Raw genomic sequence first — 13,323 nt, forward strand, 5'->3', positions numbered from 1 at the left:
ATGTTCACACTGCCCCCAGGATTTAGATTCCCCTGAGTTTGCCCCCCTTTACCTATAACTGCACCTACAGTTAACTTTATTAAATTAATTAAATTAACCCTCAGTCATCAGCATAAAATTAACCCTTATACCCCATCAACCATAACTGCCCCTGAAATTAACCGTAAAGATCCCATTAACCATAACGGCCCCTGAAATTAACCCTAAAGACCCCATTAACCATAACTGCCCCTAAATGAATTGCATGTACTCCAGATAAATTACCTAATAAATTGGTATGGTTGATGGGGTCTTGGTATGGTTAATTTGGGGCAGTTATGGTTAATGGGGTGTTTAGGGTTAATTTGGGGGCAGTTATGCGTAATGGGGTGTTAAGGGATAATTTTAGGGGCAGTCATGGTTGATGGGGTGTTAAGGGTTAATTTTAGGGGCAGTCATGGTTGATGGGGTGTTTAGGGTTAATTTAATGGTGAGGGTTAATTTAATTAATTTAATAAAGTTAGCTTAAGGTGCAGTTGCGGGTAAAGGGGAATGTAAATCCTGGGGGCAGTGATTATTAATGTATTTATTTATAACCGTATGGTGATATTATCTGACTGATTCGAATCCCAATGAAGGCAGAGAGTCGTTCAAAGATCCGGATCTTACAGGGAGGATTCATTGAGTAAGGGGCGGGCCAATCGTTAGTGTGCCTGCACTGAGTTACTGGAAAACAGTAACTCCTGTGAGTCACACTGAGTGATCCGAAGATTCGGATCCAAAGATTCGGATCATGAATCGGACTATTTTATTTTTACTTATCCAGAATCCTGAATTTGTAGGCCCAGAAATCCCAGAAATCAGTGAGAGGAAAAGTACAGGTTTTGTGTCATTTACTTTATTTTAATCTGCATATCTCATTAAAGGCCATATTTTCTCTCAGTGAAAAATGAGTGCGGCCTGCGCATGTATACAATTCTGATGAAGTGGCCACTGCAGAAAAAACTTGGACACCCCTGCTATAAGGTGTATATTACTTTATACAAAGCCGTTAAATTTTTACATTAGGTATGATGGGACTGCAACTCTAATTTTAAACAAATAAAACAAAAACACCCACAAAGGTATATATTTCTGTAAAAGCAGACAATCCAGGCTATCCTATCAGGGGTATTTGGGCACTCTACATGCAGGTATTTGGCCACAGAAATTAGTTCCTGCACTTTTTTCACCAACACGCTTTAGTATTTTGTAGTATTCTTAGGATTTTTTGTACAGGGTATGTGTTACGGCAGAGAAATCTATCCTAAATTGTTCAGCCGCCTCTCCTGATTACGGAAAAACCCCACATGCCTAGTTTTTTGTGGTTTTCTGGACATTACAGGGCACAAACGGGACCATGCGCGTTATAGATTCCAAACGTGAAATTTTCACATTTTGCTTTAGTAGACCTATGTTTCATTTGGGCCTGTTTAGCACCCCCCCTAATTATAAATACCCCCATAAAAGTATATATTTCTGTAAAGCAGACAACCCAGAGTATCTCATCAAGAGCATTTGGACAATTTCCATGCAACCATTTGGCCGCCAATCACTGCCAAAGTCAGCTGTTGCTCTAATTTCCTGCACTTTTTTCACCAACACTTCTGTGTTGCTGATGATTTTTGGCACAGGGTATGTGTTACGGCAGAGAAATCCAGCCTAAAGTGTTCAGCCGCCTCTCCTGATTACGGAAATACCCCACATGCCTAGTTTTTTGTGGTTTTCTGGACATTACCGGGCATAATTTGTAACGTGCCGGCAAACTGGATCACGGTGTGTGCTAAGCCAATGCTATCTATGAAGCAGCTTAGCAGTCCCACAGGAGAACATGTTCCCATAAAAGTATACATTTTTGGAAAGCAGTCTACCAGAGTATTTCACCAGGAGCATTTGGACATTTTCCATGCAGCCATTTGGCCATCAATCACTGCCAAAGTCAGCCGTAGCAATAATTTCATGCGCTTTTTCGCCAACACATCTGTGTTGCTTAGGATATTTTGCACATGGTATATGTTATGGTAGAGGAATCCAGCCTAAAGTGTTCAGCAGCCTCTCCTGGTTACAGAAATACCCCACATGCCTAGTTTTTTGTGGTTTTCTGGGCATTAGGTTTTTTTTTTTTTTTTTGAAGATCGTGGGGAGGAAAGGGTTAATTTATGGTAAGACAGGTATTTGGGTGGTTATGTATCTGGGGGCAGAGGGGTATATAGGGAGTATAAGGCTTATCAGGAAGGCAGAGTGGCATATAAGGGGGTATAAGGCATAACTGGGGGGCAGGTTATAAAAGGGAAAAATGCATTATTTCTCAATCATAGTTTTTATTAAATATAAAAAAAATAATTTACATGTGACTACCTACTCTTATAGGGTAGTCTTATATTCAGGCTTTTTCTTTTTTTCTAAATGGATATTCACATTTTGGGGGGGCCGTCTTATAATCGAGCAAATACGGTAAATAGTTGGATCCTTGTATGTTTCAGATCTGTACGGCCAGATTCATCCATTGTTGACTTTAAAATTTAACATCATCCGTTATAAGATAATAAAGCAATAATGTGGTGAGTTGAGGTGAGATGAACATTTCACAAGAAAATGAATGGGAAAAACAATGGGAAAAGTGCAAACCTACATTGTAAACAGGAACAATAACGTTCGAGAGATAAGAGACCCTTCAAAAGCCCACAGAGAGACTGCAACAAAAGACAGTGGGTACTATTTCTAAAAGTCAAACCTTCTAAAGTTCTAAAGTCCTTAACTGTATAAATGGGGAAAATACATGTATCCATCTGTATAGATGTCAAACATGCAAGGATTTTGGCTGTGTAGATGTGAAATATGCAGAGCAACAGTATACATGTGATACAGGTGTATGTATGTGAAATATGAGTGGATCTGGCAGGATGTATGTGAAATATACATGGGTTTGCAATTAACAAATCAAACAGAAGCAACTGAAATAGCTCAGCACAATAAATGCTTCGAGTGGCTTCCCCAAATTCAACTGAAAATGCAAAATAAGGACTTCAGTCTCAAAATTATTGAACCCCTTCATGGCAAGCATCTTTAGTACTTTTGCTTTTATGGTTTGCTGCAAACTAGATGCATAGCAAGACAACAGCTTCTGGCAGCATTCCTGCGTAATCTTAGCCCAACTCATGAGCAATGGCCTCCAGTTCAATAATATTCTTGGGTTTGGGTGCTGCAACCACCTTCTTCAAATCCCACCAGATTTTCTATGGAGCTCAAGTTAAGTGACTGTGATGGCCACTGAAGAATCTTCCTGGGCTACTTCTGCAACTAAGCCTTGGTGGAAGTTGATGTATGCGTGGGATCATTGTCCTGTTGGAAGGTCTAATGACGCTCAAGCTTCAGTTTCCTCACAGACAGCATGACATTTTCTCCTAGGATTTCCTGATACTTTAAATAGTCCATCTTGCCTTCCACACGCTGCAGGTTTCCAGCGCCAGAGGATGCAAAGCAGCCCCAGAGCATCACCGAGCTACCACCGTAGATAGCTGTAGGCAGAGCTGTTCTTCTCAGCGTATGCTTTCTTCTTCCCTTAGACATACTGCTGATCTGTCAGGCAGAAAAGTTCCAGTTTTGCTTCATCAGGGCAAGGAACAGAATCCCAAGACTGATGTGGCTTGTTTATATGATTTTGAGCATATTGGAGCCAATATTCTCTTGCTTCTGGGTCGGTAGTAGTGTATCTCTTGGAGTTCTTGCATGGAAACCTGCGTGTAGTATGTGCCCTCCTGTACTCACTGAAACCTCAATGCCTGTTGCCACCAAGTCTGACTGCAAGTCTTTTGCAGTCACTTGATGTTTTTTCTCAAATCTGGTTGCAGCCATTGATAGCTTCTTTTTTGTGCCCCGTCCAGGGAGTTTACCCAATGTTCCTTTAACTTTGAACTTGCGAACTATGCTTCTAACGGTGTCTCTAGGAAAATGTAGTGCCTTTGCTACCTCTGTATCCTGTTCCATGTTTGTTTTAGGTGATGATCTCTTCTCATTTGGACCAAATCAGCGGTTTGAATAATTTTGAGAACGTAGAAGTTGAATTTCGAGAAGCCACTGGAAGCATTAGATGTGTTGGGGTATTGAATTGCTTTTGTTTGATTTGTTCAATGCAAACAGCTGAAAGTCTGTAAATTTTGACAGTAAACCTGATTTTATTATTTTAATATTATTTATTGTTTTATATAGCGCCATCAAATTCAGTAGCGCTGTACAATGGGTAGACAGGACATAACAAGTAGCATGTAATATAACAAAATGACTAACAGAGACAACAGGTGAGGAAGGCCCTGCTCAAATGAGCGTACAATCTATATTGATATTTGCAAAGGAAGTTGACTGATTTTGATTGCAGCTGTAAATATACTTGTTTGAGCAGTGCCTTCTTTCCCGTTTTGTTTTCTATAATTCAAAATTGTTATGAGGTTACTACTTGTAATGTCCAATTAACCCATTTTACAGCTCTGGAATATGATAGCACCATATAAATAATAATTCACAGAGCAAAGCCCTCTGGACCTTATGTGTATCCGTGTCCTGATTTCTGTTTGCAAAGTAAAGGATACGGCAAAGTTCTGTGTAAATTGTTGTCTCTCTATAAATGATTTAACAAATCATTTGCATTGTGGATATAGAACTAAATATAAAACTATTTGACTGGAGATTGCATTGAATAAAAATGTAATGTTCCATTTCCTCCAGAGGGGAGCAGCTTTCTCAGTGTGGATTAGTCCGTATGTTATGCTGGCTTGTCTATTGGAATTATGTAATTCTACTGTTTTACCACTGGGAGGCTAATAAATGAATCCAGCGTACCAATTAGGAAGGTCTCAAAGGGTGAGATCATTCATTTATTATTATTATTATTATTATTATTAAAAACAATGTTTATCTTTATCACAACATAGTGCAAAAAGTATGCTTCTGAGCATGTTTAACCCATTCGTGACAAAGGCTGATTTTTTTTTTTTTTGTACCTTTTGTGACAATGGCCGTTTTTAACATTTCTGCGCTGCTCGTGTTTAGCTGTAATTTTCTTCTTTCCAGTTTACAGAACCCACACAAGTTATATATTGTTTTTTATAGGACAAGAAGGGCTTTCTTTAGATGAAATTGTTTTGATTGTATCATATTATTTACTATTTAAAAAAGTATAAAATATGGTGAAAAATTATTTTCTAACTTTTAGTTGAAAAATCTTTTACTCATCTATAAAAGGTAATGAAAAAAACCTGCTAAATAGATTCTACTATTCGTCCTGAGTTTAGAAATACCCAATGTTTTTATGTTTTTTTCTGCACGTTATGGGGCACAGGTACAGGTAGTGTTTTGCTATTTCAAAACCATTTTTTCCTGTCATATAGTGTCAGTACCATGGGGTGCCGCTCTTCCTAGGGACAAGGACCTAGAAACGAAGAGGTTAAGATCCCCTTAACCCCTCCTACTCCACCTATAATAGCCCCGGCCGCCCCAATACCTCCAGTTCTTCCTTGTCCCTTGTCAGGGACGGACCTTTTTTTCTTCTTTTTTCTGGTGGGGCACACGGGTTGTGTCCAGGGGGATTCCTCCGATTGCTCCCCGGGTGGTGAGCAGAGCGAGGTGTACCGTCCGCATCGGCGGACGTTACGGAACTGCAGTGCCGCCGGAGTTTTATGCCGGCAAGTATTTGGAGCATGCGCACAGCGGTGGAACGCACGCCAGAGGGCGCTGCGTTCCACCAAGAGTACTGATCACGCTACTGAGCATGCGTGAAGCAGTTCTCTGGTTCAGGGCGCGAAAACTTAATTGTTTTCTCATATTTAAACCTGTGCTACCCAGTCTGACAGCAGAGGAGCTTGTCAGCACTGGTTTTTCCGTGTCACCAGCCCCCCCACACGGATTGAGGAGTTGTAAGGTAGGATTTGATTTAATCTTAACCCTTCAAATCCTCTGCCCTGTATATTTTTTCTAAAAATTTTTTTTTTTTTTTTTTTCCTCTCTCTTTTATGTTAGATGTCTGGTCCGGTTTCACCAGATAAGGAGAAATGTGTTACACCTGCTCCAAAAAAGGCTGTGGTTAAAACCAAACATTTATCGTGCACTGAATGTGCCTGTCCTTTGCCTGATGGTTCAAAAAAGAAATTTTGCAATGCCTGCTCCGCTGAGAGTTTGGCAAAAGAAAAACATAAAGACATGCAGTCTTTTTTAGGCTGGTTCCAGGACAACCTGGCGCAAACGTTTGAAACGTTTAAAGCTGCAGCAGTTAAACCGGTGGAGCCCGTTAAGGCTAAATCCCACAAACGTAAAAGGGAATCGGCTTCCCCTCAGTCTGATTGGTCCTCTGGAGAGGCCTCTACTTCATCATACTCGTCTTCCTCCAGTGAAGAGTCAGAGGATGAGTCCAGCTTTCCTCCACAGGAACTGCGCAAATTTGTTAAAGAGGTTTCACGGCTGTTTCAAGATACAGACCGGTCTAAGCACCCTAAAGGGTTACCTATGCTACCTAATATGCAAAACCTCATGTATAGGGAGTGGCATAATCCAGGCAAAAGAGCTTTCATCTCGAAGCACTTTAAGCAGCTTTTTCACCTTCAGGGTGATGAGAAATGGGAAGATGTCCCTTCGGTAGACGTCCAGATAGCTCAACTTTCTAAACGTACCACCATTCCCATTAGTGAAGTCGCTGGTCTCAAAGACCCTATGGATAAGAGGGCAGAGACGTCATGTAGGCGAGTGTTCCAGTCATCAGGATTCCAGACTAAAGTGGCGTTATCTAGCGCATCTGTGGCTAAAGCCCAAGGTATCTGGTTGCAGTCCTTAGAAAGCAGTCTGTCGGACGCTATGGATGACGGTTTGTCTAAGTTATTTAAGAACCTGAAGCTGGCTAATAGTTTCCTGGTGGAAGCTGCAGAAGAGAGCCTTAAACTGTCGGCCCGAAATATGGGTTTGTCTTCCGTGGCAAGAAGAGCCTTATGGCTTCGCTCTTGGGCAGCAGATACGGCTTCAAAGTCTACTTTGTGTGATTTACCGTTCGAAAGAACCAAGCTATTTGGGTCTCCCTTGGAGGAGCTGATCAGACATATGTCTGATACTAAAAAGGCACTTCCTCAGGATAGGAAGAACAGATGGAACAGACGTTTCCAGTATAGACCTTCCAGGCCTTTTCAACCGGTGTTCAAGACTCAAACTTTTCGTAAACAACACGAGAGGAAGTTTCAGGAACATCCTAAGAAACCCGAGGGCAGGAAGTTCTGACGGTGTTGGAGGTCGTTTGCAATGGTTTCTGCCAAGATGGACACAAACCACCAACAGCTCCTGGGTCCTCAGGATCATTGCGGACGGGTACAGGATAAAATTTTTCAAACTCCCACGTCCCCTTTTCCTGATTTCGTGCTACCCTTCTCAGGTGAAGAATTCAGCACTGTTTGCCGAAATCCTTACCCTTCTCAAAAAAGGTGTCATAGAGCCTGTTCCAAAGAATCAGGAGTTTCAGGGAGTCTATTCTCGCCTCTTCCTGGTCTCAAAACCGGATGGGTCCTTCCGTCCAATTCTGGATTTAAAGAGGGTCAACGCCTGCATTCCTTACCGTCACTTCAGAATGGAATCCATTCTCACTGTTACCCACCTTTTAAGGCAAGGGGACTTTATGGTTACGTTAGACCTAAAAGATGCCTATCTCCATGTGCCAATCGCTACAGCCTCAAGAAAATATCTCCGGTTTGCCATAAGAGTCGGCTCAAGGCTTCGTCACTTTCAGTTCACTTCTCTCCCTTTTGGCCTATCGTCAGCTCCTCGGATTTTTACAAAACTTTTAACCCCGGTTGCAGCAGCTTTGCGAAAGGAGGGAATCACAGTTGTCCCTTATCTGGACGATTGGCTTCTAAAAGCAGGTTCCTCTCAAGAACTCCTGTCACATCTCAGGTTTACGACCCGATGCTTGGAACAACATGGTTGGATCATAAACCACAAGAAGTCCAACCTTACCCCATCCACGAAGATCCAATTTCTAGGGCTCATAGTGGATTCCGTCTTGTTGAGGCTGCATCTCCCACGTTCAAAGATAAGAAGAGTAAGGAATCAGGTTTCCTTTTTACAACTGAATCCAACCCTTTCCTTCAGGTCGGCTATGAGTATTCTGGGCAGCCTTTCGGCCTGTATTCCAGCGGTAAGCTGGTCCAAGGCACAATTGAGACCCCTTCAGTGGGACATCCTTCAACAGTGGTCCAGGAGTCTGGAGGATCTGGACATCAACTTCAGGGTATCCGAACACGTCTTACTCCGATTGAATTGGTGGAAAGCAAAGGGGCGCCTCGCCCGGGGGCGATCTTTTCTGCCACGTCAATGGGTCACTCTCACCATGGATGCCTCCAAGGTAGGCTGGGGAGCTCATTGGAACAGCCTCTGCTGTCAGGGCAGCTGGTCCTTGACCGATCAGGCTCAATCTTCGAATTTCCGGGAACTGAAAGCTGTATTCCTGGCGCTCAAGACATTCGGTCCAAGATTGCGGGGAAAAGCTGTACGAATTCAGTCCGACAATGCCACCACAGTCTCATATATAAACAGGCAGGGTGGCACCCGCATTCCCAAGCTCCAGGCCCTGTCAGACGAGCTCATGCTCTGGGCCCAAAGGAATCTAGAGGATTTAGCGGCAACGCACATCAGAGGAGTGGACAACGGCCTGGCGGACGATCTCAGCAGATTTCAGTGCTCCCAAGCAAACTGGTCCCTGGACAAGAGCATCTTCTCTCTCCTGGTTCAGAGATTCGGCCTGCCAGATATCGACCTTATGGCGACCAGGCAAAACAGCAAATTGCCAATTTTCGCCTCCCTTTACAAGCAGGACAATCCTCCCCTACTAGACGGAATGTCGGTGATTTGGTCTTTCAAGATGGCTTATGTGTTTCCTCCAGTAGCGATGATTCCTCGGATCCTCCTCAAAATTCGAGTAGACAAAGCCAGAGTGTTAGCCGTTCTCCCTTATTGGCCAAATCGAAGTTGGTTTTCGGAGCTGCTCAGTATGGCGATTTCAGTATGGGAACTGCCAGTCTCCTCCCGTCTTCTGGAAAACGACAACCTCTCCAGGGATGTTCTTCTGCGATTCAAATTGACGGCCTGGCTTCTGCAAGGATGATCCTCCAGAGCAGAGGCATTTCCGATTCTATGACAGAGGTTCTCCTGAGTTCAGTACGAAGATCTACATCCGTTATTTATCTTCGAGTATGGAAGAAATTTCTCCACTGGCGTCTTACACAAGGTTTGGATTTTTCCTCTCCTTCTACGAGTTCCATTCTGGACTTTTTTGCAGGAAGGTTTTTCGGCGGGTCTCACTGTCTCAACCCTTAAAGGACAGGTTTCAGCCTTGAGTCATTTTCTCCTGTGTGAATTGGCTTCACAAGTCCTCATCAGGCGTTTCTTCAAGGCAGTCACAATTCAACGACCACCCAGACGTGCACATTTTCCTTCCTGGGATTTGACCTTGGTCCTTCAGGCACTCTGCTCCGAACCGTTCGAACCTTTAGAGGACGTGTCTCGCAAGTTTTTATCTCTCAAGACGGCATTTTTGGTGGCCATTACTTCGGCAAGGAGGGTCAGTGAGCTTCAGGCTCTCTCCGCGGCTCCAGAATTTACGATTTTTCACCAAGATAAAGTCGTTTTGTACGTCAAGCCTTCTTTTTTGCCTAAGGTCATATCTGAAGTTAATGTCAATCAACCGTTGATTTTGCCCTCCTTCTTCCCGTCACCTACTACTCCGGAAGAAACGCTCTGGCACACTCTAGACGTCCGCAGAGCTCTACGGATTTATATTGATCGCTCTACTTCTTTCCGCTCTACGGATCAATTGTTTGTCAATTATTTTGGTCAATGTACAGGCCAGGCGGCCTCCAAGCGCACGATATCCCGATGGCTTTCCGACACTATTCGCTTGACCTACAATCTCAGCGGTCAGGTTCTTTCATCTCGCGTTACTGCTCACTCCACCAGAGCTATGGCTACATCCTGGGCTGAGAGGTCTTCTGCATCCCCGGAAGAAATATGCAAGGCAGCCACTTGGTCTTCCTTTCACACGTTTGTCAAGCATTACCGGCTAGACATCTTCTCCTCCTCTGATGCTGATTTCGGGCGTAAGGTGCTCCAGGCGGTTACCTCGTGACTGTATTCCCACCCAGAGGGGGTATCTTGCTATATCCCCGTGGTACTGACACTATATGACAGGAAAAAGAGTAATTTTACTTACCGTAAATTCTTTTTTCCTTAGTATAGTGTCAGTACAGCTTTCCCTCCCTTATCGTTTTGTATTAAAAATCAATTTTTGCAAGCTATCTTGTGTTCTTGGTATTTACTGGAGGTATTGGGGCGGCCGGGGCTATTATAGGTGGAGTAGGAGGGGTTAAGGGGATCTTAACCTCTTCGTTTCTAGGTCCTTGTCCCTAGGAAGAGCGGCACCCCATGGTACTGACACTATACTAAGGAAAAAAGAATTTACGGTAAGTAAAATTACTCTTTTTCCAAATCTGGTAATTCCCCCCCCCCCCATGTGCCATTTCGGGTATCTTTGAAGCCGACCAATGCAATTTACCCACTCAAATCATATATTTTTGAAAACTAGACACCTCTGGCTGTTTGGGGGGCAAAGGGCCACATTTGGGGCATGCACATTTTTCAATGTTGAACTTTGGCATTTGGTGATCTACTGCCCATGCCCTATTTGGTACATCTTTGAGCTCGGCCATTTCAGTGTGCCAAATAAAACCATATATTTTTGAAAACTAGACACACCAGGGTATTTCAAATGCTGGTATTTTAACTCTTTCTATGCACCAATTCTACCACCAGCATTTTTTCAAAGTTTGTAGTAGTATTTTTTGTGTGTATTTTTCCCCACACACCTACTTTAGGTATAAATTTACAGCTCCTGGTATATGTCGCTGTCACACGACACTCCAATATGTGTTCAACAACATCTCCTGAGTACAGTGATACCCCACATGCATGGGTTTGTAATTTTTTTTACAGGGTGGCCGCCATCTTGCGGTTGGCAAAGGTACTCGCAGTGGCGGTTGTGACCGCTCTCCGGAGTGGTCACAGTCCGTCCTGGGGTGAGTGTTTGGCATTTCAGCAACACCATTGAAGTTTAAGAGGTGATCGTTGATTGTCTCCTAAACACTTTTAAAACGGGCGTCCGCCGCCATACAGACACGGCTCCTAGTGCCGATAACAATGATGCTGAGTCGGAATGTGCATACCTGTGCCAAGGTAAACGGCTATATGATCCCGGTAGTCTGTGCCTCTCCATCTGAAACAAGCAGTTCGGGTTGTGAACTCTTTCTACCCAAGGGCATATGTACTCCTCCTGTGTCTGCACCATACTATATAGATACAGAGAATCCACATCACAAAACAGGGTATTCGATTGCAGTGGCAGTTGAGTGTGAATGCAGTTAAACTGTACAATCCAGTTTACAACATAATTGTAAACTACATAAACAATTGGGGCAGGGACAAACCTGGGGAATTTAATGTTTCAAAAGGCAGTCAATGAAAAGGGAAGCATGTGTGAGGGTAGTTGGACTGACTGCATAACTTGAATGTTGAGGAAGAGATGCTAGTCTTTCCGTACCCTCCGGAATTAAATTACAACGCTGTGCAGCCAGCCAATCTGATGTTCACTCCAAATACTTTCCCAACCATCCTCTTCTCTACAGCCATCATTTGTGTATCTCTTGTGTTATCACTTCCTCTAACTCAAGTCTCTAGGATTTTCCCACAGGTGTGCTTATTCTCTAGAACTCCCCATCCCATTCTGTCAGACTTAAATGATCACAAAAAAAAAACATGTGTTCAGAGAAGCATTCAATCTACCTATGTAATGCCTGTAAACTGCTTTCTAGAAACCTTATATTGCCTCTGTCTTCACTGACTTCTCCATCTGACCCAAGAAGTGCCACATCATCTGTACTGTTTCACTTCGACTAATAGTCTGTAAGCTCCCAAGAAGTTTTAATGTATGAATCATATTAATAATATATTGTCAATTTGAATGTTTGTTATAGTAATACAGATATCGTGGGTGCTATATAACACTAAATACAATTTATGTAATCATGATTTTCTGTTAGGGCTGCACAAATGTACATATAAGTTAGGAGCCAAGGGACCAAGATGGTATAAACTAACAGACCAAAAAAAAAAGTTTTCTGCTGCAGTCTTAATGGGTCAGCTTGCTGTTAACTGCTGCAAAAAGCTATTTATAAAGCAAAGTTCGATAAGTGGTCTTTCTGCCATAGCAACCCAAAGCAACATAGCAGTCATCAGTCACATTCCTGTTGTTGGCATGGTTCTAACACCACATTTAAGAAAAAACATTATGCATGAATACCTTTTGCTTATCTAATTTTCATATTGGTAAAGTAAGCACACTTCTGCATAGACTCTGAATTACAGCTAAAGCAAAAGTATTGATAGGATTGGCTTCATTAGCTTGTAGTGTAGGTAATGCGACTTTGAGTGGCAGCATGTTTTCAAATGCCTGCCTGTGATAATCTCATTTGATCTGTTTACTAGTAGACACGTTTTTTTAGATCCTCAAATCCTCGTCGATATGCACATTATAAAGTGAGGTACATTAAGATGGAACCCAAATAATACAATAATCATACCTATGTAACAATGTACTCACCGGTCTACAGTTGTTTTCAGCACATTGTCTCTCAAATTATGAAAGAAAATTTATTTATTTTGAATTATATTTGATGTTGTTGTGATTTTACTAATGATTACCGTATTTCCCCAAGTATAAGACACTCCCATGTATAAGACGCACCTAAATTGGCCCAAAATTGGAAAAATATGACATAAAGTTATTGTAATGCATGATATGCGTGTGATTGATGCTAGCAATTGTTAGCACTTTCAGCCTCCCTGTGCCCCCTACACACACACACCAAAGGGAGCGGCTGCACACTCAAAAATACTGTTAGTATACACAGGCCTTTATTTGACCGGTGCTCCAAAAAAACAAAGAAAAATGGGCACTCGCAGGTCTTTGTAGTAAAGTGCGTTTAACACTAATTTTTTGGAATCAGGACGGCCAACGTCTCAAGACCTTGAGAGAGGACCGGAGGTGGCCGGGCTGATTCAAATAAACCAGTGTTAAACGCACTTTACTACAAAGACCAGTGAGTGCCCATTTTTCTTTGGTTACATGACTCCGGTCAGTTCCTGTTCCTGTGCCGCCATGATGGATCAAGAGACGCTGCTGAACAACAGTGAGGTAAGCAGCAGGTCCCCTTTCCGAAAAAGAAAAAA

General features: G+C 42.7%; 1 long non-coding RNA gene across 1 annotated transcript; it reads left to right on the forward strand.

The window, feature by feature from the left end:
- The first annotated feature begins 5,817 nt into the window (after positions 1-5,817).
- Positions 5,818-6,159, forward strand: LOC128497405 (uncharacterized). The gene is made up of 2 exons (XR_008354312.1): positions 5,818-5,932; positions 6,031-6,159. It is a non-coding gene; the product is annotated as an uncharacterized LOC128497405 (long non-coding RNA).
- The last annotated feature ends 7,164 nt before the right edge of the window (positions 6,160-13,323 follow it).

This window comes from Spea bombifrons, chromosome 5, assembly GCF_027358695.1.
Source record: "Spea bombifrons isolate aSpeBom1 chromosome 5, aSpeBom1.2.pri, whole genome shotgun sequence".
Classification (NCBI taxonomy): Eukaryota; Metazoa; Chordata; class Amphibia; order Anura; family Pelobatidae; genus Spea; species Spea bombifrons.